This window comes from Vespula vulgaris, chromosome 18 (assembly GCF_905475345.1).
Source record: "Vespula vulgaris chromosome 18, iyVesVulg1.1, whole genome shotgun sequence".
NCBI classification, from domain to species: Eukaryota; Metazoa; Arthropoda; class Insecta; order Hymenoptera; family Vespidae; genus Vespula; species Vespula vulgaris.
The window spans coordinates 2,272,312-2,291,068 of NC_066603.1; the positions used below are offsets into that span (position 1 = coordinate 2,272,312).

Here is an 18,757-nt window from a genome sequence, read left to right on the forward strand (position 1 = left end):
AGATGAAAGAATCAACGCAGAAACAGAAAAAGAAACGCTCGAAACGAACGCTTTTGTTTCTTGTACCTTTTGTTTTCTTTTTTGAAACAGATTGAGATCCATTGATCGCATGTGTATTAAGTTTTAGAATAGTTCTTTAGGTGCTCGCTAGTAATTAATATTATTAACGTTTTACTCTCTCTCTCTTTCTCTTTTTTAGGATATTAAAAATCACTGAAATTTATTATGATATTTTTTTTTTCTTTTTTTTTTTATGGATGAGGATAATTCAAATATATGGCTGTATAATACTTATTTTCTTTTTATGGTATGATTTAAAAAAAAAAAAAAAGAAAAAAATTATTTTCTCGCAGTATAACCGTACCATTTATTTACTTACTCATTTATTTATTTATTTATTTATTTGTTCTTCTTTATCGAGAAAATTAGTCACTGTCAAATCATTGAGATATCGACCTCGTATGCGAGTTTTTCAACGTAAAAAATGTTTAGTATAATTTGGAATTTAGATAAAAAAAATAAATAAATAAATAAATAAATAATAAGGAAAAAAAAAGAAAGCGATGAAAAAAATGGGATGACGTAAAGGAAAGTAGCAAGTAGGTGAATGCAGGATAATAATCTTCTCCGTCTTCTTCTTTTTTTTCTTTTTTTCTTACTTTCCGAGAGTGAAATCCTTTCGCATCGTCACGAGAATCGTTTTCGAACGATTTCAAACCGATATCGTTCGAGGAAGAACGTTCACGTCTTCTTTACGCAATCAAACTCGCGTCGAAACATTTCGCGAAAGTTTGTTTGAAAGATTGTTACCTCGATTATATCTCACTTCCCCTTCTCTGCTAACCAATCATTACCACCTTACCCCCTCCCTCCCTCCCACCCTTCCTTCGTTCTCCTCTTAATCCACGAAATTCGAGATAATTTAATTCCTTTCGTTCATACGTGGAATTTATACGATGAAAAATAGAAAATAATTATTACGCGAAATTAGATTGTTAGACGAAATTAGAGAGATCGTCTTTTGCGTATATGATCTTTAAAAAAAAGAGAGAGAGAGAATATCCAATGTCATCTCGAGTAACTAGATTAAATCCTCTTCGTTCTAACACTTCGATAAAAAATAATTATTAACTAGCAACTCGATCGATCAACAACTCGTTTCTTTTTTGTAATCTCTAAAGAAAAAGAAAGAAAGAAAGAAAAAAGGAAATATCTAATGTCCTCTCGAGTAACTAAATTAAATCTCCTCGGTTCTAATAATTCCATAAAAAATAATTATTAGCTAGGAACTCGATCGATTAACAACTCGTTTCTTTTTTGCAATCTCTAAAGAAAAGAAAAAGAAAATATCTAAACGAAAGGTCCTCTATCATTCTCGCTCAACGATTCCATAAATTCGATTAAAAAAAAATTATCAATTAGAAACTTGATCCATCGACTCGCATTTTTTTTTTTTTTTAAGAAAAAATTATCTAATGTCGTCTCGAATAAGAAATCTAAATTATTCCAACACTCTCATTATTAACTTCCTTCTGACAATACTGTAATAAAAAAGATTATTAACTAACAAGTCGTAACTAAAAGATTGATCGTTCGTTCGTTCCATTTTGACGAATATAAATAAATCTGGACGAAGACTTCTTTCCTTTCTTTTTTCTCTCTTTTTTTTTTTTTTTTAATTATTATTATTATTTATCTCAACGTTTAACATCGCAAAAATTCCATTTAAAAAGAGAAAAAAAAAAAAAAGAAAGAAAAGATTATGCGACGACGAACTCGATACGTAAGTTAAATCTAGAACTTTTAGCGTTCGCGTTTCAAGGTGAAAGTTTTACTACTTGCGGTCTATGAGCTGAGGGTGTATATACAAAAGATATCTAATCTCAAATGTCTCTCTCAAAGAAGAAAGAAAGAAAGGAAAAAGAAGAAGGAAAAAAGAAAAAAGAACCTAATCTTAAACATACCAAGAGAAAGTATATATTCCTTACGCACTTAATCCGATCGATCGATTTTTAATGGGAACGAAAAGTCGTAAGATAAACATGGCGAAATCTTATTGTAAACAATATTTGACTAATAATTTGCAAATTACGAATTTCCGATTGATTCGGATTTGTGATTGATCGAACGGGGAAATAATTAATGGGACAGGAAAAATTTTCTTCATAAAAAAAAAAAAAAAAATAAAAAAATAGAAAAGAATTGTTTTTCTCGATCGTACCGAAATATCGAATTGAAGAAAATCGAATCGAAAATTGAAGAAATCGATACTCGAGTGTTATCGTATTTATCTATCTGTCCATCTATCTATCTGTCTAATTATTTCTCTTTCTACGTCCTGCAAAATACTTTTCAAACGGAAGACTAACACGGAAGTTCATTTTGAAAGTTTTCTGCTTATTATTGAAGAAAAAGAAAAAAAAAAAAGAAAGAAAGAAAAAAAAAGAGGTCCTCTTCTTAGGGAGAACCTTCGAATCTTCTCCTCGCAATTATCGTTCGCTAATTAAAGTTTTACAGACGGAGTCACAAAGTTGAGAAAGAGAAGGAGAAAGAAAGAGAGAGAGAGACAGACAGAGTGTTACCCTTCGCAAAAGCGGATTAACTCGATCAACGTAATTCCTGGTGGTTCTTCAACACGTTTGTCGAGTTACAAACTTGATCCTTTTAACGACTCAACATAATATATACAACGATGCCTACAACTTGAAATTGAAGTTCCTGTAGCTTGATATATATTCTTTTTCTCTTTTTTTCTTTTTTGTTTCTTCTCTTTTCCTTTTTGAATCAATCGGACACAATTTCTCGAGCGAACTTTCTTTCGGAAAGAAAATAAAAAAAAAAAAAAAAAGAAAAGAAAGGAAAAGAAAAACTAAAAACTAAAATTACGTTGAACTGGACTCTCCATTATTTTTCTTTCGTTTCTTTTAATAAAAATTCAAAAAAAATATTCTCGAAAGCAAAGTAAATAAATCGACTTTGGAGTTACGCTTGGTACAACATTAGACTCGGTTTCTCAGTGCTTAATATCTAAACATTAACGGAGAACGTAAGAAAAGGGGGTGGGAAATTTGAATTCGATGATCTAATCCAGATCTAAATTTCTCTTTCTAGGAAGTAAGAGAAAGGAAAACGTGGAAGTTGAGAAAATTAGCGAACAATAAAAAAGAAAAAGAAAAGAAAACGTGTATACACGTACGTACTTCACACACACACACACACATGTAATATACACATGAGTGATTTCTCTTCTTGAATTCACTCGATGATGAAAATTCTTATGTAATTCGTTCGATCGAAACTTTCACGATTCTCTCTTTCTTTCTCTCTCTTTCTCTGTTTCTCTGACTTGTTATATATAAATAATACCAGTTAACTCTTCTTTCCTATAATAACATAATTGAGTTAAAAAGAGAGAACGAGAGATAGAGAGTTAGTGCGAGATATTTTAATTGAAAGTTTAGAACTCGTATATACTGCGAGTAGTACATAAGTACTCGTTTCTCGCGATATTAACCTCTTTTCTCGATCGAAACCTTTCACCATGAGAATACGGTTGCCAGCCAGGACGGATTACGATACGAAGTTATATTTATGACATCACGAGGCCGTACGAGAATAAATGAAAGTTGCAAGATTACTCTTACTCTCGCCGAACGCGCGAGCACGCGCGAAAGGGAAACCCGTTTGTTATGTTCTCTCTCGATCAGTATATACGTTATTAGTATTTATGCACTGTGTGTGTGTGTGTGTGTGTGTTTAAATGTTTCTACGAATATCTATATACGAATATATGTTCGATATCGATCGTAATGCATCGATCCTATTAATTTGCATTTGACGAGGTTTTGTTATTTTATAAATTTTTTTTTATATGTATATATATACATATATATTTTTTTACTTTGTACTTTCTTATTTATTTATTATTATTTATTTTATTGGATTATCTTTCTTATAATTTTATATGACGGTAATCGTCTTTGTCGTATTCTCTGTTACTTTTTTTTTTTTTTTTTTTTTTTTTATTAATTTTTTCATTTTTTTCTTTCTTTTATTTTTTGTTTGCTTGTTTGTTATTATTTTTTTTTTATTTCCTTTTCTTTTCTTTATTTCTACTCACTATATGATTCATATTCATATTACGAAATATTAACAATTATAAATAATGAATTAAATCATATATTCCTGTTCTCTTCTTTTTTAATCTGTTTATTTACAATAATTTGATATTTGTAACCGGAAAGAAAGAGATCGAGAGAGAATAGATCGAAATTGTATAAATTTAATTACATAATTGGAAACATCGTATTTATCATCGTATAATGAATTATTTTATTAATTGGCTTATAGGTATCTTTCATGAAAATACATAATCGATGATCTTTCAAATGGATGATTATCTTTCGATGAACTATCGAAGGAGAGAGAAAGAGAGAGAGAGAGAGAAAAGATGTGGTAGTATTAACTAAGTGTCTTCTTGAAAAATTAATTGCTTATACTCGAAATGGGTCGGGTTAAGTAGCCGCATAAAGTAACAGCTGGCAGGCTGTAGTTACAACGATGTAAAAAAAAAAAAAAATGATGTACACACACACACGCATACACGTACTTATCAGGGTCAAACGTTTTTAAGTGATCATAAAAATCAATTGCATTTTGTCGAAAATTTTTACGATAATTTTTTTTTCTTTTTTTAGTGCTCAATTTCAGATCGTCCTATACATCCTACCCTCTCCCTGACTTAGCCAGAAATATCTCGAAAAAGGGACTAATCGATTTTTAAAACCATCTAATAACTTTTGACCCAATTTAGAAACTTTTCGTGTACACGTGTAAACACGCACACACACACATATATATTATAACTCTAACTATTATATTTTAATTTGTAATATCGTTGATAGAATGCCTGACGTTGTCGTTGTAATTTTTTTTTTTTTTTTTTTTTTTTTTTTTTATAAATAAGAGAATAGGATGGAATAAATAGGAGAAATAAAAATGAAAAAATAAACGCGATGCATGACAATTATTGTTTATTACATTGCGAGAAAGTTTATTTACGAGTTTGGATTCAGTTGTTACTTGTTAGCAAACGAGAGAAAGAGGAAAATGAAGGGTGAAAGGGTGAAGGGAGAGTAATAGTTAGAGTAGAGGGAAAGGAGAGGAGGTACATTGTGTTGGCCATTAAATTTGACGATAGATATAACTCGACGAGAATGCATCCATCGAGTGACTTTTTTTATTCTTTTTGTATTTCTTTCTATCTTCCTTTCTTTCTTTCTTTCTCTCTTTCTTTATTTCTTTTTTCGCTAAAGAGAAAGAGAGAGAATTTGAATATATTTTTCAAAAGAAAAGTTCGTATCGAATTTTCCGAACTTGTAAAGATTAATAACATTTTATCGATATTTTTAACGATGCATCCTTTTAATTAACAACATATCTATTTTAGAATTAATATTAAAAACTAATAATCTCCAAGTACTGTTATCTCTCGGTGCGTATTCATGGATCACGATCCATTGATTGAAAAAGAACAATGAAAAGAATTTTAACATCGGAAAAAGCAAAGCGAGACGAGAAAAAAATTAAAAATAAATGAAAAGGAAATGAAAAAAGAAGAGCACAAAAAACTGCTGACGAATTTAAAAAAAGGAAATTTCGACCGATCGAGTTTTGGTCATTTATATATATATATATATATATAAAAAAACAAAAAGAAAGAAAGAAAAAAACACGAAAAAAAAACGTCACGACGAATTTATATCCGCATCGTTAAAAAATCATTAGGCTTTACGTATTCCTGATCGCGCACATAAATACATAAATTATATATATATATATTTATATACACACACATACATACATACATACATACGAACACAGATGAACCAGGTAAAATTCCTAAAGGACATTTAGCACGTTCTTAAAACAAAAATTCGTGGTGATGAAAGAAATATTGAAACGATAATATCGTTTTAATGCTTGCCAAGTAACGAATTCTCTCATTTTCTCTCTCTCTCTCTCTGTTTCTCTATCTCTTCATCTGTCTCTCTCTCTCTCTCTCTCTCTCTCTCTCTTTCTGTCTCCTTCAATCTCGTATCAAGTAGTAGAAAGCTTTACTAAGAGAGAGAGAGAGAGAGAGAAAGAGACGAAGAGAAGCAAAAGTAGACGGTGGTCCAGCCGATCAAGCGTTAAATCGTCTCGCTAACGCAATCTCAATGAAACGTCCTTGAAGCCAGACACAATCGAATTTCTCGATTGGTCTACCGGATCGAATTATCGCCTTGGTATTCGTAACTACGAAGCTTCGAATAAAATTGCATTGCGAATCCACTACCATCATCAGATTGCTTTCTACACGTCATAAGAGAGATAGTTATATATATATATATATATATATATATATATATATATATCTGTGTATGTTACGTTATATGTGTGCTATATATATATATATAGCAGCGAAAGAGAAAAAGAGAGAGAGAGAGACAGCGAGCAATTAAATTAATCGTTCGTCGATCATTTTCGTATCACTTTCGATCCTCTTTGTAAGACAAAAAGAGACGGATACAATGACAAAGAGAAAGAGAGATAGAGAAAAAAGCAAATGAATTCTTCCTCCCTTCGTTTTATCGAACTTCCTTTTTCTCTCTTACTATCTCTCTCTCTTTCTCTCTTTTTCTGTCTGTCTGTGTCTGTCTATCTGTCTGTCTTTCTCTCTCGTACTTACAGACCGGTAATTGAATCGAATGAAGTCATCTCGCTCTCAGATTTTCTACGGTCCATAAGAACCGTATATTATAGATGAACGTGCTAATACATACATACATGCATACGTATTATCATCTCGCACCTTTTTCTTCGCACGTTTCATAGTAACTAACAATAATGTTCTGTGCGTGTGTATGTGTGTATATATATATGTATTTATGTATGTTATATATTATATACGTACAATATATACCATATATATGTAGGGATATGAAAAATAAATTCGTCAATAATTACAGTCGATTATATGAAAATAAATTTATTGATAGGTTATGTATACATTTTTCGTATAGATAAGAGAAGGATAGAAGAGAAAGAAAGAGTAAGAAAAATTGTAATAATTTCTCTTTTTGGTTAGGTAGATAAAAATGCTTAATAATAATAATAATAATAATAATAATAATAATCATAATAATAATAAACAAGAACGAATAGACAAGATCAATTCGATAATCATCGATATAAGAAGACTTTGTCGACGAACTTTATCTGCGAATAAATCAATTCATTTATTTATCTCTTCTTTCTCTCCTTTTCCTTTTTCTTCAATGTGTTTTTAATGTCTCGCGAGGAAAAAAAAGGAAAAGAAAAAAAAGAGATAAGAAAAAGATGTTACGTGTTAGTCGGAACATCGGTATATACATACCTGGGGGTGTTAACCAACGACGTCACGGTCCTGAGTCGAAGTTTACCGAACATTGGCGAATATTGTCGAAGCCGATCGGTGTCGACGGTGGCGGCAGTAGCTACGAGGACGAAGACGACGACGACCACGGCGACGAATTAGAACGTGCGTGTATGTGTATGCGAGAGCATCCGTCGTGCCGCGCGCACTCAACGAATCCGCGAAGTTGTTGACCGAACCTTCTCTGTTATTTCCGTCGATCAAAGTGCCGACATATACAGTGAGAAAGAGAGAGATAAAGAGAAATAGAGATAGAGATAGAGATAGAGAGTGAGAGAGAGAGAGAGAGAGAGAGAGAGAGAGAGAGAGAAAGCAAGCAAGCAAGCAAGCAAGCGAGAACGAGAGAGAGAGAAAGAAGTTTCTAAGTGCGTTATCCTCTGTCCTGAAATCGATTTCTTTTTCGTAAGTATAGAAATGTATTTTCGTATACGAGATTTGAAAATTTTGTTAGGCACATATATGTATGTATGTACGTATGTATGTATGTATGTATGTAGGTAGGTATGTATGTGGTATCGTGTGTGTATGTGGATGTATATAATGTGTCTTATATGTAGTATATGCATATATATATATACGTATGTACATGTAGGTATGCACGTGTTACTTCGTAGCCTACCGGCTAAAACCTAACCTCGAAAATTCTTCGTAACGTTAATCGAACGATTGAACGTAGGCTTTTCGAATATAAATTTCTAGTTGTATATATGTGTGTATATATATGTGTGTGTGTGTATGTATGTATATATATATTAAGATAATTAATCGATAGAAACGAATATATATTAGTCACGTGATCATGTTTTCTTATAACTAGCATTAGTCGATTGGTGGGTAAACAATATTTTCGTTAGTTTCTTTTCTCATTCGATATTTTTTTTTATTTTTTGTTTTGTTTCTTTTTTTTCTCTTGCCCGTCTACCAGCCAACTTCAGGGATGACGAAAAAAAATTCGCGAGAGTTAATACATATGTACGTATATATGATATATATATATATATATATATATATATATATATATATATATGTAAGTAGTTTTTCGAAGTCCAACGTTATTTTTGTTTACTCGTTAGTAGTAAGAGAGTAAAGTCGGATGTACATTTTTCTTTGAGAAAATAACATTGATTTATGAAAGTAAATTACGAACACTAAACAACAATAACAACAACGATAGCAATAATAATAATAATAATAATTGTAATAATATTAACAATATTATAGTTAGTAATGTTAATAATGATAGTAATGTTAATAATAATATTAATAATAATAATAATATAATACGATAGAAGAGATAAACGAAGTTGTTTATTATTATAACCTTAACGTTCGGTTTCTTAAGGATCTATCGGTGAATATCCTTTGATGATTCAAAGTAAAAATAAACAATTTATATATCTATTACGTTTTCGTCAAAGAAAATTTCAAACGTTCTTTCTTATCTACGTATGGGTACAATGCCTTTGTATATTCTCATAGTTATATTTATGTACGTATGTACGTATGTATGCATGCATATACATATATATATATATATCATCTAATAGGAAATAGATAATTAATGTTTGAGAGATATTATCCTATTATTTTACACGCTTAGATTTTATAACTACGCGAGTTAGACGAGCTATTCTGCGTTGTCGATGTTTAAAAAAATATCTTTCTGAAATATATTCTCGTTATATGTAATAATAATAATAATATGTATAACAGTATATATATATATTATTTATTTATATTTATTGATATAATTTTTTTGTTTGTTTTTTATTTCATCATCTGTCGCATATATATATATATATATATATATATATATACACAAACATACACGAACCCACGTACGTGCAGTTATAGATCATTTTGCGTTAATAAATAGGTGAAGACAAAGATCGAGATATTTTATTATTTATTTTCTTTTCTTTTTAATACTAATATACATATATACATATGTATATACGGGTATATAAAGGCTCCCGTTGTGCTACTCCTAAGGATTTGAAAATAACGTTTTATGCGGGACCCGCGTGTTTTCTCACAAACCGAAAACCAGTTTAAATAATACGTTGACGACGATTCTAGAAAAGAAAAGAGAGAGAGAGAGAGAGAGAGAGAGAGAGAGAGAGAGAGAGAGAGAGAGAGAGAGAGAGGAATATAGAGTGATATATATATATATATATATATATATAAAGGGTGGACCAAAAGTTTCTAGGCGATTCAAAAATTCTTAAGTCTTCTTAAAAATCAATTACTCCTTTTCGAGATTTTTTTTTCTTTCTCAGATTGTAAAATTACGAGTATAACTATAATCTTAATTAATCTTGAAAATGAGTCCGTAGGTTTTTCAAAAATCGTTTAGAGATATTATTAGATTCTTATCTTAAAGATTCTCTCTTTTATATATATATATATATATATATATATATATATAATTTTCTTTTTTTTTCTTTCCCTTTTCTCTTTTTTCAATGTTTTCTATTTTTCTTTCTTTCGTTCTTTTTTTTTTTTAATAATCCCTTTTTGTCTTCTTCTTTTTCAGATACACGCATATATACGTGAGTTTCAACAATATCGATAATTACTAAACGTCGTTAGTTGGTGTACTTGTTGTGTGTTTGCGTGGGTGTTTCTACAGGCACCATTTACGAACGTCTTATCTGTGTGTGTCTTCACGTTTTTCTTCCTTCAATATTACACTGTGGTGAGTACGTAGTTATTTAATATAATAATATAATTATATATGCGATAATATTACACGTATACGAGTAACATATATATATATACACGTCCGATATATTTTAATACATGCAATCTATTATATATATATTTCTTTAATGCGTTTATTGACGAGAATTTAAATATATATTACATTTACATATATATTGTACATACAGATAAATACGTATGTACATTCTTATTATAAAAAAAAAATAGAATAAGCATCGTCTTTTTTCTTCTTTTCTTTCTTTCTTTCTTTCTTTCTTTCTTTCTTTCTTTCTTTTTTTCTTTTTTCTTTTTTCTTTATGCATATATGTATATGACGACGATATACATATATATCGATAGAGAATTTTCATTGATTTTTCGTGAGAAAAATCTTGTAGAAGAAGCTGGCCAGTGCTCGGCTTACTTGTCTACTTCTTTTTAAAGGCTGACGAGGGAAAAAATGTTAATTTCTTCAGCATGTGCGGAGGAGGTGACGGATCGAGACGATAAACGTTTTTCGCCTGCTCTCAACTTGCATATGTATATACATATATACGTACGTTCTTACGTACGTAAGTATATATATATATACACAAACATATATGTATATAGGAGGGGCAAAAACATTTCTTTCTCTCTCTCTCTCTCTCTTTCTGTCTCGAATATCGTCACTTTTCCTGCCATCGCTTTTATTTCGTACCACGTGCTTACCCCCACCATTTCGCCATCTTGGAATTTGGAAAAATGGCGAACGGTATGTCTCTCTCTCTCTCTCTCTCTCTCTCTCTCTCTCTCTCTCTCTCTCTTTCTCTCTCTCTTTTTCTCGTTTTCTCTCGATAAAATATACGTGATGATGAAAAAAGAAAGAGAGAGAGAGAGAGAGACATATATACACACACGAAAAAATGTATGATACAACGTTTATACAATTTTATTATTAATTCATTTGATAACGTACAAAATTTGTGGATATATAGATATAAATTGTTAATAATTAATTTATTATATTTTATTGATTAAACAATTAGAAATAATAATTTATTGGAAGATCGTTTATCTCTCACGTTATAATAATATGTATACGTGATAATAAGAGAGAATGAGATAAAGAATGTTTATACACGTACATACGATTTTATATATGTTAACACAACGTAATAACACGTTAATATAATTTTATTATTAATTTGCTAATAGCATATCTCGAAGATATTTTTTTAATATAATAATTTCGTTGGATTGATTTTAGGAAACAAAGAAAAAAAGAGAAATTAGAGATTATTTATTAACTATTCAACGATTATGAAAAATTATGAAAAGTTTTGTCGTTTAATCTTATCGTTCAGTCTAATTATTAAGAATATTTATTTCAAATATAAAAAAAAATTTCAGCGACGATCCAGAAGACAAAAAGAAGAATAAAAAACAAAATCTAATTCGAAAATCTAATTCAATAATCTGTTGAACCCATTGAACGAGTTCGATTAATTAATTTGCATATTTATTATCCCCTTTGTTAGCATCTACTATTTTATTCTATTTATTTATTCTTATCATTATTACCATAATTATCATTATTATTATTATTAGTATTAATAGTATTATTATATTATTTCGAATTTTCTGATCTCTCATTATTTATTTTCTCTCTCTCTCTCTCTCTCTCTCTCTCTTCTCTCTCTTCTCGAAATTAAAAACAACAAAATAAATAAATAAAAATAAAAAGGAGATCGGAGAAATAATTCTCACGTATTTTATCTATTTAAAACTCGTTCAATACATAAAATCGAATCATATCGGTTGATTGGAACCGAAGCTTTCGGAAAGAAAAGAAAATTGAAGTTCATCCGTGTTAGTGGGAGTTGGTTGGTGATGGTTGGCGATGGCGATGGCGATAGCAATGGCGATGGCGATGGCGATGGTAGTGATGGTGGTTGGTGGTTGGTGGTAGTCGTCGTGGAGAGGAATTCCAGCGGGAAATATCGTCCATCCTATATCGTCGAATGCGTTCCGTATATCTTCCATCTTTCTTCCTCTACCGGACAGAGATTCTCATCGTCCAACGACGTAACTGGAAACTGACAGACCCATTACGACGATCATCCCGGTAAAACGTTGTTGGAGCACGCGATAGAAAGAGGGTGCATTTCCAACGACGACGAACGTACATGCTTCGTTTTGTACCCTCGGTTTCCGTTTTCTTTTTTCTTTTCTTTTTCCTTTTTTTTCATTTTTTCCTTTTTTTTTCATTTTTTCATTTTTTCCTTTCTCTTTTTTTTTCTTCTGTGTCTTTATTTCTTCCTGACCGACCATTTCGTATCTCTGTCTTTTCTTTACTCTACGTATGCGCGTGTGTGAAATTTGTTGCGATTTTTAAGGCATTTTAATTTTTTTTTTTTTCTTCTCAAATCGTCAAACTACAAGATTGATTTTTTTTATTTTTTATTTTTTATTATTTTTTTTTTTTTTTTTTTTTTTTTTTTGAATAAGGAAAGAATAGAGATTAGGGTCGAAAAAAGGCTTCGAGAGAAAGGAGTAATCGATTTTTGAAGTCGTCTTAAAAGTTTTGCGAACGTTTAGAAACTTCTGGTATACCCTGTATATAAAGTTTTATATATATATATATTTCTTTTCTCTGTTTTTTTTTCCCCGTACGGTTTCGAATTTAATTTCATTTTCCCGAGCCAGATTCTCTCCTTCCTCCCCCCCTCTCTCTCTTTCTTTCTCTTTCTTGCACAGGCTAGATTGAAAGTAACGTGAACGCGGAAAGCTGAGAGTCTCGTTTATAATGAAATGGTTCTAAGTATTAAAACGTACGGCTTTTGGATCGCTTTATTTTACGTAACACAAAAGTAACTCTCTCTCTCTCTCTCTCTCCTCTCTCTCTCTCTCTCTTCTTCCTTTTCTTTCTATCTATATATGCATCCATCCATCCATCCATCCATCTTTCTTTTTCTTAACTTTCGTTTCTATCAATTTTCTTTTTGTTTATTTTTTCGGATTGCGTCAGTCGAGCGTTGCAACCTTGCTTCGAGTTTTATATCCGTTTTCGCTATAAGAAATTATGGGATCGAGAGTTATATCGATACAATCATAGCTATATTATTACTTACTTTGTTCGATATCTCTCTCTCTCTCTCTCTCTCTCTCTCTTTGTCTATCTTTCTATCTCTCTCACTTACTCTCGAAACTTTTTTATCTACTTCTTTATTACAGTTCTTTCGATAGCCGGTTCGGACCGACCTTGCTTGACACGGTTACAAGGTCGTCTCGGATCGGACTGATTTATTCAAGAGTTTTAGAAATTGAAAAATATTTTTCTACATTTTTTTTTTCATTAATCTTTTTATAATTTTTATTAGTATTAATTTTTTTTTTGTGATACGAATGTATATTAGCGCGTTTTTATTTTTTATTTTCTATAATCCAAAGTGGATGGTACTTCTTTTTTCTTTTTTTTTTTTTTTTTATTTGATCGAGATTGATTTTCTAAATCGTTTCCATCTAATCCACTTTTTTTCTTTTTTTAACTATTTTGTTTCACATTTCTATTTGACTTAAGTTTTTTATTTAGGTTTTAATTTTGAAGATGACGCAATAGTACTCGGCATTGATAGAATTCGAATAAATCTTCAGTATCCGTTTAGTTTCCACATTTTTTGTGAAAATTCATTTCTTTGTGTATTGAATTTTATTCAGTCGAGATATCCATTTAAATTTATCAAAATTAAATGAAAAGTCAACGTGAAATCGTGATCCAAATTTATTTTATTATTCCTATCTAGTTTTTCATCTAGTTCGACTTTAATGCGTTAATAATAATACAACAAAATCTTTAGGAACTAAAAGAAACGCGTGATGACCCCATAAAAAAAAAAAAGAAAGAAAGAAAGAAAAAAGAAAAGGACTAAATCAAAAGTCAACATTAAAATTCAACAAATATTTCCAGTTTCTTCCTTTCTATATCTGATTCGAATTTAATTTACTAAGTTTTGTAAACATAAAATCGATTATATATATATATATATATATATATATATATATATATATATATATATTTTTATTTTCTCTCGTATCAACAATAAGGTATATAACAAACGAATGAATATTGTCATTATAGTTATTATTTCGTTAGAGATGAAGATTAGACGTAACGCATACAAATACATATACGTACACTTAGCCTCTTACCTTCTGTATTCATTGTTTGTCTGAGATCGAAGAAAGTTGAGCGTCTCCTCTCTCTCTCTCTCTCTTTCTCTCTCGTTGCGTGTCTCTTTTCTTGAATACACCCACGCGTCATCCAGTCGTTCATCTCTTTCACTATGTGGCCTTGCGATTCAGCAGAGACTTAATATATTATTATTGTCTACTCTCTCTTTCTCTCTCTCTCTATCTATCTATCTATCTATCCATCTTTCTCTTTTTCTCTCAGTGCCAGCTTCTCTCTATGCGGACAATTTGCCACGAGTCACAGACAAGTCATCTCTCTCTCTCTTTTTTTTTTCTTTATTTTCTTTTTTCTTTTCCCACTCTCTTCTCCCTCCCCCTCCTACTTCTGTCTCGTTTCTCTCTCTGTCTCTCTGTCTCTCTCTTTCTCTCTGTGTCGGCTCTTATTCCGCCTACGTTTCTCTTTCTGTTATGTTTCTCTTTTTCATACGTTTTGCTTCTCACGAAAAATTTCACACGATTCGTCGTTCGAAGATCGACGACTTCTCCGTTCAATGAATGATACATCATTGTCCCAAGAAAATGAAAATATCTCTATTGTTTCGTCTAAACGTTTAAAAAAGCTGATGTCAAGAGTGTAACTTTACATGCGCCTAATATGATAATTCTACTCTTCTTTCTCCTCTATTCTCCACTTCCACCGCTCACCTTTTTGTGTTCTATCGCTTAGACGATATGTGACAGTTGTTGTTGTTTCTCACGTGCAATTCGTGCGACCGTCGAGGAATAACTTTTATTTTATTTTGTGTTATTTTTTCTTTCTTTCTTTTTTCTCTGTTCGATCACAAGAAACGAAGAAATATTAGTCGACGAGTTAAAAAAAAAAAAGGAAATAAAAAATAATAAGTAATGTCGAATGACACTCGACATGCACTTATAATATGATTATCGTGCTCGGTGTGTAAGATATCGCTGTTTCTCATGTCAAATTCGCGCAACCGTAGAACATTCTCTCTCTCTCTCTCTCTCTTTTTTTTTTCTTTGTCCGACCACAAGAAACAAAGAAATATTAGTCGACGAGTTTAAAGAAAGAAAAAAAAAAAAATGAGAAAAAAAATAATGTCGAGCTATACTCGACATGCAAGTAACACGGTCTTGTCGAGATTGTCATTCGACATGCAGCTTGAAACATTTCGTCGAGTTTCATTCGACTTAACTATCCTAGATATAATCTTGTATTGTATCAGTCACATAATTCATTCAGTTTGACATTAACTCGGGCTACTCGATCTAATCTTTGAATGAGACATTCGCTTACAATTAACGTGATCTTATCGAATGTTGTTAAACTAAACATCAAAAATAAATGTATAGATATAGGGGTAGTGATTCGCGTTAATTTTTATGATCTTATTTATTACTGCTGCAGAGACTTTTGCATACATGCATGCACGCACGTTCGCAAATACACAAACATATATATATATATATATATATATATATATATATATATATTCATACATACGTATGTACGTACATAAATATATGAATCATATAATGTAGGAAAAGTTTTTAAGGGTTCGATTTGAAAAGCTCCCTAAGGTATTGATCGTAAAGTTTATTATTGGTAGGAACGTTTCAATGGTCCTACGAAAGGGCTCGTTTAACCGCCGTAAGAATTTAACGAGCCTTCCGAAGCCTCTCTCTCTCTCTCTCTCTCTGTCTTTTCACGGTACGTTTTTCCCTTCACGATTTTTCTCGAGAGATTCTCACGTAGATAAGGGTAACGTAGATACATACGAAGGTAAAAAAAAAAAAAAAGAAAGAAAAGAAATCGGGGGAAAAAGGAATGTTAAAATCGAGCTCGACTTGTTAAAAAAGAAATAAATAAATAAATAAATAAGAAAGGAAAAAAACAATGAGCTGATCTTTTTATTCTACGATAATAAATTTCCGATGACCCATGATAATTGAAGTATTAACTCGGTACTTTGGTTTCTACGGTTCTTTTATTATTGTTGTTGTTGTTGTTATATTAAATTGACGTTGATCTGACGAATCGAATTAATTTTAGGAATGCGATCTAAATGGAGAAATTTCCGCATAGTTTTTTCACATTCATCGTGTACGTCATTAAATCGAGATACTTAAATTATAATAATGTGAAAACGCATAATATATGTATATATATATATATATATGATATATATGCATTCATGTACGCATACATATTTACATAGGAACATTTGTAATAATAATCGTATTGAATACGAAAAAGAATTTCTATTAAATCGTACATGTTAAATGCGTTTTAATAATGACTGCATAATAATAATTAAAAAAGAAAAAAAAAGAAAAAAGGAGACGATGATCGTTCTAATGTTTATACATGTGTGTGTATATATATATATATAATATTTAATTTTTAATAAAAAACAATAGATACATTTTTTTAAACCGATATATTCAAATATTATAATCGATTCTTATATCAAAATCGAAGCAAAATTTTCTATATTTTTATTTCTTTTTTTTCTTTCTTTTTTGCAATCCTTTCCCTTCGAATTGAATTTCTCTTCGAAAAGGATACATATATATATATATATATATATATATACACACACACATAAGGATATGAAATTGCTATCGGAGAAAAGTCCTTCCTGTATCATCGAGAAATACCTCGAGAAAGATCGATAGCTCGTTGCGTATCTTGTTTGATTTCATATCCTTTCGTCGTCATGATCGTTCAACGAGCGTCGAGATGGTTTTAGATAGGATTTCATTCTTTCTTTTTTATCTCTTACTTTCTCTTTTTTTTCTTTTTTACTGTTATTATTTCTTTTTATTACAGTTCCTATTATATACATATATATATTTTTTGTATTCATTTTCACGAAGAAAACGTGTCTTTTTCGAAAGCTTTGATGTTTCATACTATTATCGTAACGTAACAAACGAAGAATCTCGCGTTGATATTTTGTTTATAAAAAAGAAGAAACGAGATACAAAGAGAGAGAGAGAGAGAGAGAGAGAGAGAGAGAGAGAGAGAGAAAGAGAAGAAAGAAATAATCGCAGAATAGGAATTATAAAAAAAAAAAATCGATCGTTATAATTTTCCGATTTCTGATCAAAGATCCAATTTATATATCCTCTTTATTTTTTTCAATCTGCTAACGACGACAACGACGACGATGACGACGAGGACTACTTTAAAGTTAAAAGAAAAAAAGGAGGAAAAAAATTACACAAAGAGAAAGAGAGAGAGAGAGAGAGAGACAGACAGAGAGAAAAAAAACGAAAAAGAAAAGATAAAGTAACTAACTAATAATATAAAGATTTTTTTTTTCCGAATTTTGTTGAGACATTGAGATGTAATTAATATCGATTGTTATTACTTCCGTTTGAGAAGAATCACTAAAAAAAGAAAAAGAGAGAGAAAGATGGAGAAAATGAAAAAATGAGAGAAGAGAGAGAGAGAGAGAGATGACACGAATATTATTTTTCAACCTATCGATCGATCCTTGACGTCACAAACGCTTCATCTTCGTGAATGTGAGCCGTCTTTTTTTTTATTATTATTATTTTTACTTTTATTTCTATTTTTATTTTCCTTTTTATTTTTACTTATTTTTAAATCTGCATCATATTTCCTAAAAGTCGTATGTCGTACGATACATCGGTTTTATACACTTAGCTACGTATATATGTATTTTGCGTGCGTGTGTGCGTGCTTTAAAACAGAAACATTTTACCAAGTATAATAATACAAATTCATACGTCAGTTCTTTAAACTGTATATGATAAAATAAAATATTAACTTACCGTGTTTTTATTGTATTTGTCTCCTGTTTTTTTTCTTTTTTCATTTTTTTATCGTTTGCATTTTTTATTTTATTTTATTTTCTTTGTTTTATTTTTTATTTTTCGTAGCTGTGACCGTCAGAATTTTCAATGAGAGAATGAAAAGAAGGAAGAAAAGGAGATTTCGATTTTGATATAAAGAAAAAAATGATATATTCAATGCATTGTTTTTTATCGTTAAGTACGAACGATAACGTTGTTACAAAAGATCGATAATTTCGGTTTTATATAGCAATACTTGTATCTACTTTCGGCCATTTTGTTGTTGTTTTTATTTCTTTTTTTTTCCTTTTTTTTTCCTCGACAAATTTTCGCCCTCCAATTTCGTACTCGATGAGATTTATACTCGCACGTGCGATGGGTCAGGTAGGCACGGAATATTTGTTGCTCCCGATACGCGACATCCTAACGATTTTGATTGATCGTGGCTGGTTTGCAATTTTTTTTCAGTATATTTTTTCCTTTTTCTATTTTTTTCTTTCGCTCTGTGTCTGTCTGTCCGTCCGTCCGTCCATCTGTCTACCTTTGACTCTGTCTATTTCTCTCGCGAAAATATAAAAAAAC

General features: G+C 30.6%; 1 protein-coding gene across 6 annotated transcripts in view; it reads left to right on the plus strand.

The window, feature by feature from the left end:
- LOC127070395 (brain tumor protein) overlaps nt 1-18,757 on the plus strand; it is a 169,789-nt gene that overhangs the window by 17,101 nt on the left and 133,931 nt on the right. For 3 of the 6 annotated variants that reach the window (XM_051008299.1, XM_051008300.1, XM_051008298.1), the window contains exons 1-2: nt 7,430-7,858; nt 9,993-10,154. The gene's annotated coding sequence lies outside the window, so the exon portion shown is untranslated. Of the gene's footprint in view, nt 1-7,429; nt 7,859-9,992; nt 10,155-18,757 lie in introns of those variants that run through there. The other 3 variants (XM_051008301.1, XM_051008292.1, XM_051008294.1) reach the window with 3 other exon arrangements.